A 21,054-nucleotide genomic window follows, 5' to 3' on the forward strand; every position below is an offset into this window, starting at 1 on the left:
GAAACACAGAAATTGCATCGGGAATCAATACAAAACTCACAATACCGATTTATATTGACCAGAGTATCGTTTCGGAGAGCCTGTTTTTTGGCTCTTCCCAGGGGGCTCAGTGTTAGACTCCGATGCACATCAGCAGGTTTACCGCACCCCTTAGTCCATCACATCGACGATGAAACACAGAACTTGCATCGGGAATCAATACAAAATTCACAATACCGATTTATGTTAACAAGAGTAACGTTTGGGGGAGTCTGGTCTTTGGATCTTCCCTGGGGGCTCAGTATTAGACTCCGATGCACCACAGCAGGTTTACTGCATTCCTTCGAACAACATATAGACGATGAAACACAGAAATTGGATCGGGAATCAATATAAAATCTTCAATACCGATTTATATTGACCAGAGTAACGTTTCGGAGAGTCTGTTTTTTGGCTCTTCCCAGGGGGCTCTGTGTTAGACTCCGATGCTCCACAGAAGATTTACTGCATCACTTAGACCATCACATTGACGATGAAACACAGAAATTGCATCGGGAATCAATACAAAATACACAAAACCGATTTGTATTGACGAGAGTCACGTTTCAGGAAGTCTGTTTTTTGGTTCTTACCTGATGGCTCAGTGATAGACTCCGATGCACCACAGCAGATTTACTGCATCCCTTCGACCAACATATTGACGATGAAACACAGAAATTGCATCGGGAATCAATACAAAACTCACAATACCGATTTATATTGACCAGAGTAACGTTTCGGAGAGTCTGTTTTTTGGCTCTTCCCTGGGGGCTCAGTGTTAGACTCCTATGCACCACAGCAGGTTTACTGCATTCCTTCGAACAACATATAGACGATGAAACATAGAAATTGGATCGGGAATCAATATAAAATCTTCAATACCGATTTATATTGTCCAGAGTAACGTTTCGGAGAGTCTGATTTTTGGCCTTTCCCAGGGGGCTCTGTGTTAGACTCCGATGCACCTCAGCAGGTTTACCGCACCCCTTAGTCCATCACATTGACGATGAAACACAGAAATTGCATCGGGAATCAATACAAAATACACAAAACCGATTTGTATTGACGAGAGTCACGTTTCAGGAAGTCTGTTTTTTGGTTCTTACCTGAGGGCTCAGTGATAGACTCCGATGCACCACAGCAGATTTACTGCATCCCTTCGACCAACATATTGACGATGAAACACGGAAATTGCATCGGGAATCAATACAAAATTCACAATACCGATTTACATTGACGAGAGTCACGTTTCAGGGAGTCTGTTCTTTGGTTCTTCCCTGAGGGCTCAGTGTTAGACTCCGATGCACCACAGCAGGTTTACTGCATCACTTAGACCATCACATTGACGATGAAACACAGAAATTGCATCGGGAATCAATACAAAATTCACAATACCGATTTGTATTGACGAGAGTCACGTTTCAGGAAGTCTGTTTTTCGGTTCTTACCTGAGGGCTCAGTGATAGACTCCGATGCACCACAGCTGGTTTACTGCATCCCGTCGACCAACATATTGACGATGAAACACAGAAATTGCATCGGGAATCAATACAAAACTCACAATACCGATTTATATTGACCAGAGTAACGTTTCGGAGAGCCTGTTTTTTGGCTCTTCCCAGGGGGCTCAGTGTTAGACTCCGATGCACATCAGCAGGTTTACCGCACCCCTTAGTCCATCACATCGACGATGAAACACAGAAATTGCATCGGGAATCAATACAAAATTCACAATACCGATTTATGTTAACAAGAGTAACGTTTGGGGGAGTCTGGTCTTTGGATCTTCCCTGGGGGCTCAGTATTAGACTCCGATGCACCACAGCAGGTTTACTGCATTCCTTCGAACAACATATAGACGATGAAACACAGAAATTGGATCGGGAATCAATATAAAATCTTCAATACCGATTTATATTGACCAGAGTAACGTTTCGGAGAGTCTGTTTTTTGGCTCTTCCCAGGGGGCTCTGTGTTAGACTCCGATGCACCTCAGCAGGTTTACCGCACCCCTTAGTCCATCACATTGACGATGAAACACAGAAATTGCATCGGGAATCAATACAAAATACACAAAACCGATTTGTATTGACGAGAGTCACGTTTCAGGAAGTCTGTTTTTTGGTTCTTACCTGAGGGATCAGTGATAGACTCCAATGCAACACAGCAGATTTACTGCATCCCTTCGACCAACATATTGACGATGAAACACAGAAATTGCATCGGGAATCAATACAAAATTCACAATACCGATTTATATTCACGAGATTAACGTTTCGGAGGGTCTTTTCATTGGCTTTTCCCTGGGAGCTCAGTGTTAGACTCCGATGCACCACAGCAGGTCTACTGCATCCCTTCGACCATCACATTGACGATGAAACACGGAAATTGCATCGGGCATCAATACAAAATTCACAATACCGATTTATATTGACGAGAGTCACGTTTCAGGAAGTCTGTTTTTTTGGTTCTTACCTGAGGGCTCAGTGATAGACTCCGATGCACCACAGCAGGTTTACCGCACCCCTTAGTCCATCACATCGACGATGAAACACAGAAATTGCATGGGGAATCAATACAAAATTCACAATACCGATTTATGTTAACGAGAGTAACGTTTGGGGGAGTCTGGTCTTTGGATCTTCCCTGGGGGCTCAGTATTAGACTCCGATGCACCACAGCAGGTTTACTGCATTCCTTCGAACAACATATAGACGATGAAACATAGAAATTGGATCGGGAATCAATATAAAATCTTCAATACCGATTTATATTGTCCAGAGTAACGTTTCGGAGAGTCTGTTTTTTGGCCTTTCCCAGGGGGCTCTGTGTTAGACTCCGATGCACCTCAGCAGGTTTACCGCACCCCTTAGTCCATCACATTGACGATGAAACACAGAAATTGCATCGGGAATCAATACAAAATACACAAAACCGATTTGTATTGACGAGAGTCACGTTTCAGGAAGTCTGTTTTTTGGTTCTTACCTGAGGGCTCAGTGATAGACTCCGATGCACCACAGCAGATTTACTGCATCCCTTCGACCAACATATTGACGATGAAACACGGAAATTGCATCGGGAATCAATACAAAATTCACAATACCGATTTATATTCACGAGATTAACGTTTCGGAGAGTCTGTTCTTTGGCTTTTCCCTGGGAGCTCAGTGTTAGACTCCGATGCACCACAGCAGGTCTACTGCATCCCTTCGACCATCACATTGACGATGAAACACGGAAATTGCATCGGGCATCAATACAAAATTCACAATACCGATTTACATTGACGAGAGTAACGTTTCGGAGAGCCTGTTTTTTGGCTCTTCCCAGGGGGCTCAGTGTTAGACTCCGATGCACATCAGCAGGTTTACCGCACCCCTTAGTCCATCACATCGACGATGAAACACAGAAATTGCATCGGGAATCAATACAAAATTCACAATACCGATTTATGTTAACAAGAGTAACGTTTGGGGGAGTCTGGTATTTGGATCTTCCCTGGGGACTCAGTATTAGACTCCGATGCACCACAGCAGGTTTACTGCATTCCTTCGAACAACATATAGACGATGAAACACAGAAATTGGATCGGGAATCAATATAAAATCTTCAATACCGATTTATATTGACCAGAGTAACGTTTCGGAGAGTCTGTTTTTTGGCTCTTCCCAGGGGGCTCTGTGTTAGACTCCGATGCACCTCAGCAGGTTTACCGCACCCCTTAGTCCATCACATTGACGATGAAACACAGAAATTGCATCGGGAATCAATACAAAATACACAAAACCGATTTGTATTGACGAGAGTTACGTTTCAGGAAGTCTGTTTTTTGGTTCTTACCTGAGGGCTCAGTGATAGACTCCAATGCACCACAGCAGATTTACTGCATCCCTTCGACCAACATATTGACGATGAAATACAGAAATTGCATCGGGAATCAATACAAAATTCACAATACCGATTTATATTCACGAGATTAACGTTTCGGAGGGTCTGTTCATTGGCTTTTCCCTGGGAGCTCAGTGTTAGACTCCGATGCACCACAGCAGGTCTACTGCATCCCTTCGACCATCACATTGACGATGAAACACGGAAATTGCATCGGGCATCAATAGAAAATTCACAATACCGATTTATATTGATGTAACAGTTACTACGGCTTCTGACATCAAATGTAACAGCTGTGTTACTAAATGTGACACTTCTGTCACTCAATGTAACTGGGTTTTCTCTTTTGATGCTGTCAATTGTCAGGATGAGCATTCTCAAGCATTCTGTCAGGGTGAAAATATTAAATAAATAAACTTTTCTCTCTTACAAAATGTGGGCAGGGTGGGTTCTTCCTTGGCTCGGGTATGAGGTCGAATGAAACATCATTTTTACAAAAGATAACTTTTATTGAAAGTTTCGTACAGCTGTTATCTTACTGGATGTTCTGGTTCGGAGAGCGGCAGCTGTGTCGTTTACGTAGCCTTCTGCTGCGGCAGCGGCGGCGGCGGCGGCGGCGTCTGATTACGCGTAGCGGTGTGTATCTCGTGTCGCCGTCTCGCCCAGCTGACCGGAGACGCGCAGCGCGAGGTGGCCTGTTTAATTATTGCGAGCGGCGTCGTGCCTCGGATGGTGATACCTTGAATGTGGCGTCCCAGTGTTTCTCTTCTCTAAGCGGCCGCGTGTGTTGTGCGTCGGCCAGCAGAGCGGCGCGGCGGGGGAAGGCCAGTGTCCCGGACTCGAACCACGGACTCCCGCTTGCCAGTCTTCGGCTGTCAGGTCTTTATCCCAGCTCACAGGTGACTGCTGAAGTGAGGCCGTCTCCTTCCCGTCCTCACGAGTCACCCGGGTATGTAAAATCAGACTTCAAAATACCTTTTAACTTCTTCTTCTGGTACTGAGGCTGCTGCTTGCTATTCTATTACAGCGGCGGACTCGGTGCGTCTGTGCATGATGTAGTCTCTTCTTGCGTGACGATCTTTAGCACCGAAACTAACTTAAAACAACTGCTACGCTTCTTCTTCGTCTTCTTCGTCGCTCGTCTCCGTCTTCGTCTCCGTCTTCGCCTTCGTCTTCCTCTCGTCTTCATCTACATCTTCATCTACATCCCTCGGGCCCACTGCGTCTCGCGTATTTATTCACTTCAGTTTACTGGAGGTGAACGACTTCACGGCCATTGCCTCTTCTGTCACGTTGAAAAGATTCTCGAAGATTCTTCTTAACGTCGGTCATTGGCTCTTGGAATGTAGGTGAGGGCCTTTTGCTCACATGCGACCACTGAGAAACACGTGAGCCGGTCGGGCGATGCCCTGACGGCTGAATCGACAGCGCCCGCTTATGTGGAACTTGCTGACTTCACGGTCATTGTCTCTGCTGTTCGGCCCGCTGTGAGCCAGTATGTAACTCTCCAAACTAAACCAAGTTTTCCATTTATATTCTAATTTCTAGTTCACTTTGATTTCACTAATTTATTTACTTAAGTACCACTCAACATTCCTCCACCCTTCGGAGAAATTCGCCCTCGAATTTACCACTCAACATTCCTCCACTCTTCACACGGAAAAAACACAAGCACTGAAAACTCTCGACTTACACATGCATCACATTAAGTATGTTGAAAATACTGTATCACTTTATAAAAGCCCTGTGCGCTCATGAATCACATAGTTTACACATAAATGGTTATAATAAGAGTAACAAATCTTGATGAGAATGAATAAACAAAAAATAGATTTTTCACTTAGAAAATTACATAGCAACAGCTGTTTAATCTACGCTATACTAATGCAAGAATAACTATTCTACAGTATTGTTTATTTTAACATAAGACTGTTTAGTAAAGAGTGAAGTACAATAAACAAAATTAATACACTAATGCTTAAAAGTAGCCATTGAAGTACATCAGTTAAGAGTGTGGTATCCAGTTAACAGGGATTTGATGAAGTGGTATATTATTATTTGGCTTATTTTTTCGTCTTAAATAAAAGAAAACTGTACAGAGCAGAAACACCAACACAAAGGTTCCAGATATACCCGTTCCTAGCATTATAATTTTAGTTTTGTGGTCACCTTTTAATTTTAAGACATGTTGCATTATAACATTGGCATCAATTTTGCCTTGTTGCGAGTTTATGAACATATCTAATGACTTCAGAAGGGAACTGTCAAGGGAGTCATTGAGGTAGGATAGGTTTTGTGTAGGAAATGCTTTGCATGGCGTTTTCTGAAAAAAGCAAACAACATGGTTATGGACCTACGAACCTAGTAAAAACAAAAATAAAGAAAAGAGGAAATATATTGTTAGCTACAAGATCTACATGTTTCTACGTTCAACTTTTTTTTTCTTAAAAAATAAACCATTATCATTTATTAATTATTTACATATGTATACTATCCACAGTCTACTGAGATTCCACTAGGACATTCGCACTCTTGGTCGAAGATTGTATGGTGCCATGTCTGTATGTTGTGCTGGCGTGGCCACTCTTTTTCCTTTTCGGGTACTTCCTCCACCCTTCGGAAAAGCAGACACTATTGTTGAAGGAATTACATCTGGAGCGCCCTTAAAAGGTTTTAAACGACTGACATGCACAACAGTAGTTCTGGTGGGCAGTTGCAATTTAACGTTGACTGGTGACGTGATCTCAATAATTTGATAAGGGCCTCTGTAGTTTGTTACAAATTTCTTTGTTTTTCCTTTCGCAACGTATGGAGTTAAAAGCATAACCCACTGACCGATTTTGTAATTTGAATATTTAGCTTGGGTATTACCTAATCTTTCCTGTCGTTCCAAAGCCTTTGTATTAGATTTTTGAACCTTTTTCCACACATCCTTCATCATTCGACTGAAATCTCTTACTGTTTCTCCGACTTTTCTGCTTTTCTGCCTGATTACATCAAAAGGGGACGGCATTTTTCTCCCATAAACCACTTCATAAGGTGACATGCCAGTTGCTTCATGCGTTTTGGCGTTGTATACCGACACGATTATTGGTAAATACGTATCCCAATTAGAATGTTGTTCGTTAATATAATAACTAAGCATCTTGCCAATTGTCCGATGAACTCTTTCTGTGCGTCCGTTGCACTGAGGGTGTAACGGAGTTGTGCGTAATTTGCGTATTTTTAGTAAGTGGCATAGCTGTTTCATTAGTTCAGACATAAAATTAGATCCCTGATCTGTGATAATAGCTTCAGGTACGCCAAATTTAAGTATCCAGTTGTTAACTAAAGCTTGGGCAACTGTATTTGCTTGCTGATCTGGGAGACTCACCATAGCTAGATAGCGTGAAAAGTGATCTATAATCGTAAGAACATATTTATTACCAGCAGGTGTTTTATGAAATGGCCCGTAGAGATCCACTCCGCAGATTTGAAATGGACATGAAGCCTCGGGGAGCCTCTGTAAGGGTATTTTTGAACGAGAAAGTTCAGCTCGTTGTGCGCACGCAATGCAATTGCGAACGTACTGCGCAACATCCTGCTTTCTGGTTTGCCACCAAAATCGCTCTGCTACACGTCTTTCGGTTGTCCGCTGTCCACCGTGTCCTGCAAGGATATGATCGTGGGCCTCTGCCATTATTTCTTGTCTAAGGTGTTGGGGAACAACAATTCGCGGTCCAAGTTTTGTTTTACGGCATAATACACCATCTTCAAAGCAAAATTGTTTTTGAGATGCGTATTTTTTGCAATCTGTATCCTCATCTTGTGCCTTTCTCCAGTCCTCAGTATCTCGGCCTGTTGCTTCCAAAAGTGCTATTTTCCGACTTAGACAATCTGCATTCGTGTGTTTTTTGCCTGGTTTGTGGATAACTTCGAAATCCATTTCGGAAAGACATAGGGCCCAACGCGTGAGACGACTAGATGGATCCTTTAACCCAAGCAACCATTTTAAAGCTGCGTGGTCGGTAATAACCTTGAATTTCCTACCATACAAGTAGCATTTAAAGTATTTGATACCATAAATAACACTTAACAATTCTTTCTCTGTTGTGGAATAATTTCTTTCTGCTGTTGTTAGTTGTCTCGAAGCGTAGGCTATGGGGTGTTCCGCGCCATTAATATTCTGACTCAAAACAACTCCTACTGAATGACCACTTGCGTCACAGGATAAAATAAATTCTTTGTTATAATCTGGGTAGGCTAATACTGGACTGTGTGTTAACTTATCTTTAAGGGTTTGAAATGCTGATTCACAATCTTCAGACCAATGAAATTTTGCACCCTTTTTCAATAATTGGGTTAAGGGTCGGGCAATTTCAGCAAAATTTTGAACATATTTTCGGTAATACGATGCGAGACCAATGAAACTTTGTACTTCCTTAACGCGTTGTGGTGTTGGGAAGTCCTTAACTGCCGAAATTAATCGAGGATCTGTTCTAATTCCTTTTTCACTAATGACATGCCCTAGGTATGTAACCTCTGTCAATGCAAAACTACATTTTTCCATATTTAATGTTAATTTAGCTTTTCTAAGTCTCTGAAAAACATTACGCAGACGCACAGCATGTTCATTAATGTCTTTGGAGAATACAATAATATCGTCTAGATATACACAACATTGCTGAGTTTTTAGTCCTCGCAATACTCCATCGAGTAGTCTTTGAAAAGTTGCTGGTGCATTTTTCAAACCGAAAGGCATTCTTTTAAATTGCCAGTGGCCTCCAGGGGTAGAAAATGCTGTTTTATGCCTATCTTCAGGTGCAACTTCCAATTGATGATATCCGCTACGTAAATCGATTGTTGAAAAGTATTTACTGTTACCTAAACTGTCAATGATATCTGTAATGTTTGGAAGAGGATAAACATCTGAGATAGTTTGTTTGTTAAGGTGTCTGTAGTCACAACAAAATCTATATCGTTTCGTACCGTCGGGAGACTTCTTTGGAATAATTACAATATTTGAATTATAAGGCGAATCAGAATATTCTATGATTCCATCTTTTAGATGCTGTTCTAAAAATTCATCCAGTACTGGCTGTAAGTGATGCGCAACTCTATAAGGCTTTCTATAAACTGGGGGGCTATTTCCTGTTGGGATCCTATGCTGTGTGATATCTGTTGCTGGCAGTGGACCTTCTGCATTAAATAAATCTTGAAACTCAACTAAAACTGCTTCTATCGTGTCTCTATCCTTTCCTTGCAAATGCTCAATCTTCTGGCGTAATGCGGTTTTATAGGCGTCTGGTTTCTGACCATCATTAATATCTGACCAAATGAAATCTTCTTCTTCAAAAGTACTGACTGTAGCTACTAATATTCCCTTATGCAACTCTTTGTCCTCCACTCCGAAATTGTCAATATGTACCGGTACTTTTCTTTCCCCCTCAACGTCTTGAACCCGTACAACACTTCTACGTACAAAACAATGTGATACATCTAATTCCTCATTTTCCTCTAGTGGCTCTATTAGACATACTGTATTTATAGGTACCTCGGGGTCAACGGTCATCCAGAGAAGTTTTCCTGAGCCAGATGGTATCTGATCCCGCGAATCAACCTGCAAGGACGTTGCACGCAGTGTAGTTGATTTCGCCTTCCGGTTAGGGAAATCTTGCGGCAGAGGGCCCTTTGCAGCGGTGTCACCTAGCTGAAATACTATTCCGCTAAGTTCTACAGTTTGCTGTCTGAGGTCAATTTTAGCGTGATGTTTATTCAGGAAATCCAACCCTAGGATCGCGTCGTACCCGTCAGTTATCTTTGTTACCACTTCTACATCTTCTTGAAATTGTACACCGTGAATATAGAAAATCAATGATGTACATCCTAATGACTTCACTGTACCTCCTCCTACTCCACTCAATCTATACCTTGGAGGGTCATATTTCTTTTCTCCAATACATTCATTACTCACTATTGATACGTTTGCGCCTGTATCCACCAGTATCCTTACCTCTTTATCCCGTATGGTAGCAGATAACCAGCATTCCGCCTTCACATTCGCCTTAATGGCATGAAATTTTATTGGGAACGCCTGGCGGCGGCTCCGACATTCCCGTTTGAGTTTAACTGATTTCTATTTCCAAAAACTTTCTTAGACCTGCATTCCTTGAATGTGTGACCTATTCTTTGACAATTAGTGCATTTAGGTTGTCTGCAGTTTTTTGCTATATGGCCCTGTCGATTGCACCTAAAACATCGTACTCCTGCTGAAAATACATTTCGCTTCTCCTTGTATCTGGTGGCAATGTCAATTTCTTCAAAAGCTGTCGCCACAGATACAGCTTCCGCTAAACTTTTAGGAAACTCTGCCCTGACACGACGGGACGTTTCAGGAGGTAACCCACGTAAAAATGTATCTAGAGCTCTATCTTCTGCTTCTTGTAAAATAACTTTATTTGCTTCATCACTAGTTGTCAACTGATAGGTGTTAATATTAACTTTTCTAATCCTATCTACAAAGCTTTCTAATGACTCGTTTTGCCTCTGAGTGATAGTGTTTAACTGTTCCCTATAAAATCTACAGCTGTTCTGTTTTTGAAAACGTTTAAGTAATCCTTTCATCAATTCCTCAAATGTTGGAGCATTCCGTAATTCTTCATGGTATAATACGTGTGCTTTAGCCTCTCCTAGCAATCTTAACTTTGTCATTTGTAAGAGCTGTTCATCTGACCATGATCCTAACTTTGCAGCTGCTACTAAATCATCAAAAAAGGCTGTTATGTCTTCGCCAGGTTTACCTGAAAAAGGAGTTACCAAGGCTGCTGCTGAGGAATCTAGGGTGGGAGGGACTGAACTGGTTTGCCTAACCTCACACAACTGTTTAAATAATGCATTATTATCATTTTTAAGCTGTGCTATTTGATTAACTAAGCTCTGAATAGCTTCCTCAGTAGAAACCGCTTGTGGTGCTGACTCTGACTTTGTACGATTTCGTGTCATCATTTTACAAACTGTTAGTTACACAATCTTACCACACTGAATGAAAAGGATGTTTAAATATTTTCGACAAACTCTTAAAATCATGAGAGAAAATACACTTCTAAATAAAGAAAATATTACGACTGCTATGCAAACCTCTATCCTTTTACACATTAAACAATACTAAGTGTGGATCTTTAGTGACTGTCATTCACACCTCATATTGAGCCAAGGGTTTTTTCTCTGACACCAAATGTAACAGTTACTACGGCTTCTGACATCAAATGTAACAGCTGTGTTACTAAATGTGACACTTCTGTCACTCAATGTAACTGGGTTTTCTCTTTTGATGCTGTCAATTGTCAGGATGAGCATTCTCAAGCATTCTGTCAGGGTGAAAATATTAAATAAATAAACTTTTCTCTCTTACAAAATGTGGGCAGGGTGGGTTCTTCCTTGGCTCGGGTATGAGGTCGAATGAAACATCATTTTTACAAAAGATAACTTTTATTGAAAGTTTCGTACAGCTGTTATCTTACTGGATGTTCTGGTTCGGAGAGCGGCAGCTGTGTCGTTTACGTAGCCTTCTGCTGCGGCAGCGGCGGCGGCGGCGGCGGCGTCTGATTACGCGTAGCGGTGTGTATCTCGTGTCGCCGTCTCGCCCAGCTGACCGGAGACGCGCAGCGCGAGGTGGCCTGTTTAATTATTGCGAGCGGCGTCGTGCCTCGGATGGTGATACCTTGAATGTGGCGTCCCAGTGTTTCTCTTCTCTAAGCGGCCGCGTGTGTTGTGCGTCGGCCAGCAGAGCGGCGCGGCGGGGGAAGGCCAGTGTCCCGGACTCGAACCACGGACTCCCGCTTGCCAGTCTTCGGCTGTCAGGTCTTTATCCCAGCTCACAGGTGACTGCTGAAGTGAGGCCGTCTCCTTCCCGTCCTCACGAGTCACCCGGGTATGTAAAATCAGACTTCAAAATACCTTTTAACTTCTTCTTCTGGTACTGAGGCTGCTGCTTGCTATTCTATTACAGCGGCGGACTCGGTGCGTCTGTGCATGATGTAGTCTCTTCTTGCGTGACGATCTTTAGCACCGAAACTAACTTAAAACAACTGCTACGCTTCTTCTTCGTCTTCTTCGTCGCTCGTCTCCGTCTTCGTCTCCGTCTTCGCCTTCGTCTTCCTCTCGTCTTCATCTACATCTTCATCTACATCCCTCGGGCCCACTGCGTCTCGCGTATTTATTCACTTCAGTTTACTGGAGGTGAACGACTTCACGGCCATTGCCTCTTCTGTCACGTTGAAAAGATTCTCGAAGATTCTTCTTAACGTCGGTCATTGGCTCTTGGAATGTAGGTGAGGGCCTTTTGCTCACATGCGACCACTGAGAAACACGTGAGCCGGTCGGGCGATGCCCTGACGGCTGAATCGACAGCGCCCGCTTATGTGGAACTTGCTGACTTCACGGTCATTGTCTCTGCTGTTCGGCCCGCTGTGAGCCAGTATGTAACTCTCCAAACTAAACCAAGTTTTCCATTTATATTCTAATTTCTAGTTCACTTTGATTTCACTAATTTATTTACTTAAGTACCACTCAACATTGACGAGAGTCACGTTTCAGGGAGTCTGTTCTTTGGTTCTTCCCTGAGGGCTCAGTGTTAGACTCCGATGCACCACAGCAGGTTTACTGCATTCCTTCGAACAACATATAGACGATGAAACACAGAAATTGGATCGGGAATCAATATAAAATCTTCAATACCGATTTATATTGACCAGAGTAACGTTTCGGAGAGTCTGTTTTTTGGCTCTTCCCAGGGGGCTCTGTGTTAGACTCCGATGCACCTCAGCAGGTTTACCGCACCCCTTAGTCCATCACATCGACGATGAAACACAGAAATTGCATGGGGAATCAATACAAAATTCACAATACCGATTTATGTTAACGAGAGTAACGTTTGGGGGAGTCTGGTTTTTGGATCGTCCCTGGGGGCTCAGTATTAGACTCCGATGCACCACAGCAGGTTTGCTGCATTCCTTCGAACAACATATAGACGATGAAACATAGAAATTGGATCGGGAATCAATATAAAATCTTCAATACCGATTTATATTGTCCAGAGTAACGTTTCGGAGAGTCTGTTTTTGGGCCTTTCCCAGGGGGCTCTGTGTTAGACTCCGATGCACCTCAGCAGGTTTACCGCACCCCTTAGTCCATCACATTGACGATGAAACACAGAAATTGCATCGGGAATCAATACAAAATACACAAAACCGATTTGTATTGACGAGAGTCACGTTTCAGGAAGTCTGTTTTTTGGTTCTTACCTGAGGGCTCAGTGATAGACTCCGATGCACCACAGCAGATTTACTGCATCCCTTCGACCAACATATTGACGATGAAACACGGAAATTGCATCGGGAATCAATACAAAATTCACAATACCGATTTATATTCACGAGATTAACGTTTCGGAGCGTCTGTTCTTTGGCTTTTCCCTGGGAGCTAAGTGTTAGACTCCGATGCAGCACAGCAGGTCTACTGCATCCCTTCGACCATCACATTGACGATGAAACACGGAAATTGCATCGGGCATCAATACAAAATTCACAATACCGATTTACATTGACGAGAGTCACGTTTCAGGGAGTCTGTTCTTTGGTTCTTCCCTGAGGTCTCAGTGATAGACTCAGATGCACCACAGCTGGTTTACTGCATCTCGTCGACCAAAATATTGACGATGAAACACAGAAATTGCATCGGGAATCAATACAAAACTCACAATACCGATTTATATTGACCAGAGTATCGTTTCGGAGAGCCTGTTTTTTGGCTCTTCCCAGGGGGCTCAGTGTTAGACTCCGATGCACATCAGCAGGTTTACCGCACCCCTTAGTCCATCACATCGACGATGAAACACAGAAATTGCATCGGGAATCAATACAAAATTCACAATACCGATTTATGTTAACAAGAGTAACGTTTGGGGGAGTCTGGTCTTTGGATCTTCCCTGGGGGCTCAGTATTAGACTCCGATGCACCACAGCAGGTTTACTGCATTCCTTCGAACAACATATAGACGATGAAACACAGAAATTGGATCGGGAATCAATATAAAATCTTCAATACCGATTTATATTGACCAGAGTAACGTTTCGGAGAGTCTGTTTTTTGGCTCTTCCCAGGGGGCTCTGTGTTAGACTCCGATGCACCTCAGCAGGTTTACCGCACCCCTTAGTCCATCACATTGACGATGAAACACAGAAATTGCATCGGGAATCAATACAAAATACACAAAACCGATTTGTATTGACGAGAGTCACGTTTCAGGAAGTCTGTTTTTTGGTTCTTACCTGAGGGCTCAGTGATAGACTCCAATGCACCACAGCAGATTTACTGCATCCCTTCGACCAACATATTGACGATGAAACACAGAAATTGCATCGGGAATCAATACAAAATTCACAATACCGACTTATATTCACGAGATTAACGTTTCGGAGGGTCTGTTCATTGGCTTTTCCCTGGGAGCTCAGTGTTAGACTCCGATGCGCCACAGCAGGTCTACTGCATCCCTTCGACCATCACATTGACGATGAAACACGGAAATTGCATCGGGCATCAATACAAAATTCACAATACCGATTTATATTGACGAGAGTCACGTTTCAGGGAGTCTGTTCTTTGGTTCTTCCCTGAGGGCTCAGTGTTAGACTCCGATTCACCACAGCAGGTTTACTGCATCACTTAGACCATCACATTGACGATGAAACACAGAAATTGCATCGGGAATCAATACAAAATTCACAATACCGATTTGTATTGACGAGAGTCACGTTTCAGGAAGTCTGTTTTTTGGTTCTTACCTGAGGGCTCAGTGATAGACTCCGATGCACCACAGCAGGTTTACTGCATCCCTTCGACCAACATATTGACGATGAAACACAGAAATTGCATCGGGAATCAATACAAAACTCACAATACCGATTTATATTCACGAGATTAACGTTTCGGAGAGTCTTTTTTTTGGCTCTTCCCAGGGGGCTCAGTGTTAGACTCCGATGCACCTCAGCAGGTTTACCGCACCCCTTAGTCCATCACATTGACGATGAAACAGAAATTGCATCGGGAATCAATACAAAATTCACAATACCGATTTATGTTAACGAGAGCAACGTTTGGGGGAGTCTGGTCTTTGGATCTTACCTGGGGCCTCAGTATTAGAACTCGATGCGCCACAGCAGGTTTACTGCATCCCTTAGACCATCACATTGACGATGAAACACAGAAATTGCATCGGGAATCAATACAAAATTCACAATACCGATTTATATTGACGAGAGTAACATTTCGGTGAGTCTGTTTTGGCTCTTCCCTGGGGGCTCAGTGTTAGACTCCGATGCTCCACAGAAGATTTACTGCATCACTTAGACCATCACATTGACGATGAAACACAGAAATTGCATCGGGAATCAATACAAAATACACAAAACCGATTTGTATTGACGAGAGTCACGTTTCAGGAAGTCTGTTTTTTGGTTCTTACCTGAGGGCTCAGTGATAGACTCCGATGCACCACAGCAGATTTACTGCATCCCTTCGACCAACATATTGACGATGAAACACAAAAATTGCATCGGGAATCAATACAAAACTCACAATACCGATTTATATTGACCAGAGTAACGTTTCGGAGAGTCTGTTTTTTGGCACTTCCCTGGGGGCTCAGTGTTAGACTCCGATGCACCACAGAAAGTTAACTGCATGACTTAAACCACCACATTGACGATTGCATCGGGAATCAATACAAAATTCACAATACCGATTTATATTGACAAGAGTCACGTTTCAGGGAGTCTGTTTTTTGGTTCTTCCCTGAGGGCTCAGTTTTAGACTCCGATGCACCACAGCAGGTTTACTGCATCCCTTCGACCAATATATTGACGATGAAATACCGAAATTGCATCGGGAATCAATACAAAATTCACGATACCGATTTATATTGACCAGAGTAACGTTTCGGAGAGTCTTTTTTTTGGCTCTTCCCAGGGTGCTCAGTGTTAGACTGCGATGCACCTCAGAAGGTTTACAGCACCCCTTAGTCCATTACATTGACGATGAAACACAGAAATTGCATCGGGAACCAATACAAAATTCAAAATAGCGATTTATATTGAACGAGAATTACGTTTGGGGGAGTCTGGTCTTTGGCTCTTCCCTGGGGGCTCAGTGTTAGACTCCGATGCACCACAGCAGGTCTACTGCATCCCTTAGACCATCTCATTGACGATTAAACACAGAAATTGCATCGGGAATCAATACAAAATTCACAATACCGATTCATATATACGAGAGTAATTTTTCAGAGAGCCTGTTTTTTGGTTCTTCCCTGGGGGCTCAGTGTTAGACACCGATGCACCACACAAGGTTTACTGCATCCCTTAGACCATCACATTGACGATGAAACACAGAAATTGCATCGGGAATCAATACAAAATTCCCAATGCCGATTAAATTGACGAGAGTAAAGTTCCGCAGAGTCTGTTTTTGGCTCTTCCCTGGGGGCTCAGTGTTAGACTCCGATGCACCACAGAAGGTTTACTGCATCACTTAGACCATCACATTGACGATGAAACACAATAATTGTTTCCGGATTGAATACAAAATTCCCAATTCCGATTCATATTGACGAGAGTAACGTTTAGGGGAGTCGGTTTTTTTGCTCTTCCCTGGGGGCTCAGTGTTAGACTCTGATGCACCACAGCAGGTATACTGCATCCCTTAGACCATCACATTGACGATGAAACACAGAAATTTCATTGGGAATCAATACAAAATTCACAATTCCCTGGAGGCTCAGTGTTAGACTCCGATGCACCACAGCATGTTTACTGCATCCCTTAGAAAATCACATTGACGATGAAACACAGAAATTGCATTGGGAATCAATACATAATTCACAATACTGATTTATAGTGACGAGAGTAACGTTTAGGGGAGTCTGTTTTTTGGCTCTTCCCTGGGGGCTCAGTGTTAGACTCCGATGCACCACAGAAGGTTTACTGCATCACTTAGACCAACATATTGACGCTGAAACACAGAAATTGCATCGGGAATCAATACAAAATTCACAATACCGATTTGTATTGTCCAGAGTATCGTTTCGGTGAGTCTGTTTGTGGCTCTTGCATGGGTGCTCAGTGTTAGACTCCGATGCACCACAGCAGATTTACTGTATCCCTTCGACAATCACATTAACGATGAAACACAGGAATTGCATCCGGATTGAATACAAAGTTCACAATGCCGATTTATATTGACGAGAGTAACGTTTCGGGGAGTCTGTTCTTTGGCTCTTTTCTGGGGGCTCAGTGTTAGACCCCGATGCACCACAGCAGGTCTACTGCATCCCTTCGACCAACATATTGACGATGAAACACAGAAATTGCATCGGGAATCAAAACAAAATTCACAATACCGATTTATATTGACGAGAGTCACGTTTCAGGGAGTCTGTTCTTTGGTTCTTCCCTGAGGGCTCAGTGTTAGACTCCGATGCACCACAGCAGGTTTACTGCATCACTTAGCAAATCACATTGACGATGAAACACAGAAATTGCATTGGGAATCAATACATAATTCACAATACTGATTTATAGTGACGAGAGTAACGTTTAGGGGAGTCTGTTTTTTGGCTCTTCCCTGGGGGCTCAGTGTTAGACTCCGATGCACCACAGAAGGTTTACTGCATCACTTAGACCAACATATTGACGCTGAAACACAGAAATTGCATCGGGAATCAATACAAAATTCACAATACCGATTTATATTGTCCAGAGTATCGTTTCGGTGAGTCTGTTTGTGGCTCTTGCATGGGTGCTCAGTGTTAGACTCCGATGCACCACTGCAGGTTTACTGCATCCCTTAGACCATCACATTGACGATGAAACACAGATATTGCATCGGGAATCAATACAAAATTCACAATACCGATTTATATTCACGAGATTAACGTTTCGGAGAGTCTGTTCTTTGGCTTTTCCCTGGGAGCTCAGTGTTAGACTCCGATGCACCACAGCAGGTCTACTGCATCCCTTCGACCAACATATTGACGATGAAACACAGAAATTGCATCGGGAATCAAAACAAAATTCACAATACCGATTTATATTGACGAGAGTCACGTTTCAGGGAGTCTGTTCTTTGGTTCTTCCCTGAGGGCTCAGTGTTAGACTCCGATGCACCACAGCAGGTTTACTGCATCACTTAGACCATCGCATTGACGATGATACACAGAAATTGCATCGGGAATCAATACAAAACTCACAATACCGATTTATATCGACCAAAGTAACGTTTCGGAGAGTCTGTTTTTTGGCTCTTCCCAGGGGGCTCAGTGTTAGACTCCGATGCACCTATAAAGGCACATTTGCATGCCGAGCGTGAGTTTCCTCGGAAACGCGAAATATTAATTAAATAAATAATCAGTGACAAATAAATAAAGCCTATGGCACACAACTGCAGCGCTGTGTCGCTGATAAAACAAAAGCACAATTACGTTACTCGTATGTTTGATTAAGAAAAGAGAGCTCTGGTTGAAGTGGTGCGAGAAGCACGTATTTTATTTTATTGTCTGGCACACCGCCATATTTCATGTTATAGAAAATTACTGCGAGTTGCAACCACACTAGGCACTCGATTCTGTAAAGAATTTATATTTATAAAAGTAAGTAGGATTATGAACTGTAGGCTTATTCATTGAATATATCTGATTTAACTAACAGTGTAACTTTTTTATGTTTAGTAGACAATCACCTCTGTACGACGTTTTGGCATGGCTGGCAAATTATTGTAATATTGAGATTTAGATTATGAGTCCGCACCTACCGCAGCAGTCTTTGGAAACGATTTAACTACGAAGTCCGATTATTTCAATTTTATTTCACGGTCAACTACGAGTAACATTGCCTTTACGAAAAAGCCATTGTCAAGTGTCTGATACCGAATAATTATCCAGATAAGCAAATATCAATTACAATTACAATCACCATCATACAGAATAATTAACGTTAAAATAATTAATATTTTATTTTATTTTATTTTATTTATTTTATATTGGCGACTGCGTGTCGGACTTGTTATTTTGTCATTTGTTACATTGTTCTCTTTGTTTCATGTAAAAAATCAACTTTCTGGACCTGGACGTCAATGTATGAGAGATAACAAAATTTGAAGACATTGCAATTCTGAAATTTTGCCGGAAGACGCAAAGAAGCTTCCAGCAAAATAAGGTAAGACGCAGCATCCTTGCATTGGCAGGCTTGACCAGACGTATAATTCAGTGTATTAGCTTTTCAGTAAATTCTGTAGTGTTTCTTTTCCGCATAACAGTTTCAGTGATAAATTTCATTCTCAGTACTTTTCCCTAAACAATAACGTATGCAACAATACCAATACACGAGTGTACAATATGGCCGACTTCTGTACGATACGTAGTAACATGGACAGCAGCCATTACCAATAATCTCAAATTCAGTTTATATTTTTAAATTAATAGACAGCCATTGTTGCTACGAGCGATTCATGCTCAACTGCATTTTATTTTAAAATCAGTGTCAAATATTTTCTTGAAACATATATCACGTGTGGCATGGTAATAACTAGAAAACAATACGCAAAAATGGAACAGCAAGGACGTACTATTCAGACGCAATCCGACTCGGACGTGAGGCAAGTGTTAGAAAATGACTTTACGACAGCAACCGGTAGTGACGATTCATCAAACATTGACGCAAGTGCTGACGAAAATTTTGACAATAGGCCGTCCACCACAAAAATTTCAAAGTCTCAATCAGAGCCCATGTTAATGCATGACGTCACGTCTAATGACGCGGCGGGGGCAGAGACCTTGCAAACGGTAAACATTGCCGACATGTTACAAATGTTAATCAAACAGAACGCCGAAAACATGGCAACCTTAAAGACACAAAATGACGCAATTAAATCTGACCTCATAGCACTCAAGACAGGTAATGACACTTTATGTAAACGTGTGGAACTTATAGACGCCACACTGACCAAACAGATGACTGAACTCAGTACTAAATTTTCCCAGCTTAATACGAGACAAGAAAAGACTACAACTGACGTAGCACTTTTACAGACACAAATAAAAAACCTTAATGTCACGTGTGAAGTTCTTACTGAACAAATTCAAACATATCCTTCACTACATGACAACCTTGAAAAACGAATTACTGACGTACAGAATAAATTTGACAATGTTGAACAACACCTGACTGACATCTTACAATCTGATGCCACAGCTCATTTTGAAAATATTAATAAAGAATTTAATGATTGGGTAGTGAACAAAGACAAACATTTTGATACATGCTTACGTGAAAATTTACCAACAATTGTGCACGACTCCGTAGCGCAATACATTACTAATAACAAACAGCTGATCAGTGACGCAGTACAATCCGTCACTGCACCCATGGGACAATTCACCGATCGACCACAGTCTGAATGTAACGAAAATATCAGTCAAAATGTACAGTTCAGAAACCAATATACATTCGAGTATGATACACACATTCCGCACACGACAAATACACAAGAACAAAACGCACCACGACTACAACACATACCACGATGTGCAAACACAAACACAAGCTATTATCATGGTAAACCACAGCAACATTATCGTAATTACTCGCCAGCTGGACATAGCAGTAATTACAGTGGGACAAATCCATATCATAATGCAAAGGAAGACGAAAGCTTAATGAAACACAGGCAATTTCAGATTTTTATCCCAGAAAAACGAACCATTCATCCGGTGATTTTTCTTAAATCTTTTAGTAACGCATTTCCACGCACTTGGAGTGACCGGAAAAAGATTTCATATATTGTCGGTTACATCCAAGGCGATGCAGCTGTCTGGGCATACAGTCAAGCTGACGTATGTACCACGTACAGTGAGTTTGAGCGTGCTTTTCTGAACAAATTCTGGTCGCAATCCGTCCAGGAGCGACTCAGAAGACAAATTTTAGAACCTGAAACTTTTAACAGTAAAAATGGCAACTTACGCAGATATTTTGAAAAATACTTGAACATGGGACACTTTTTAGACGAACCAGTCGCAACGCGTGATATACTCCGTGCGTTGAAGGCCAAATTGCCTTT

Source organism: Schistocerca cancellata, chromosome 10 (assembly GCF_023864275.1).
Source record: "Schistocerca cancellata isolate TAMUIC-IGC-003103 chromosome 10, iqSchCanc2.1, whole genome shotgun sequence".
NCBI lineage: Eukaryota > Metazoa > Arthropoda > Insecta > Orthoptera > Acrididae > Schistocerca > Schistocerca cancellata.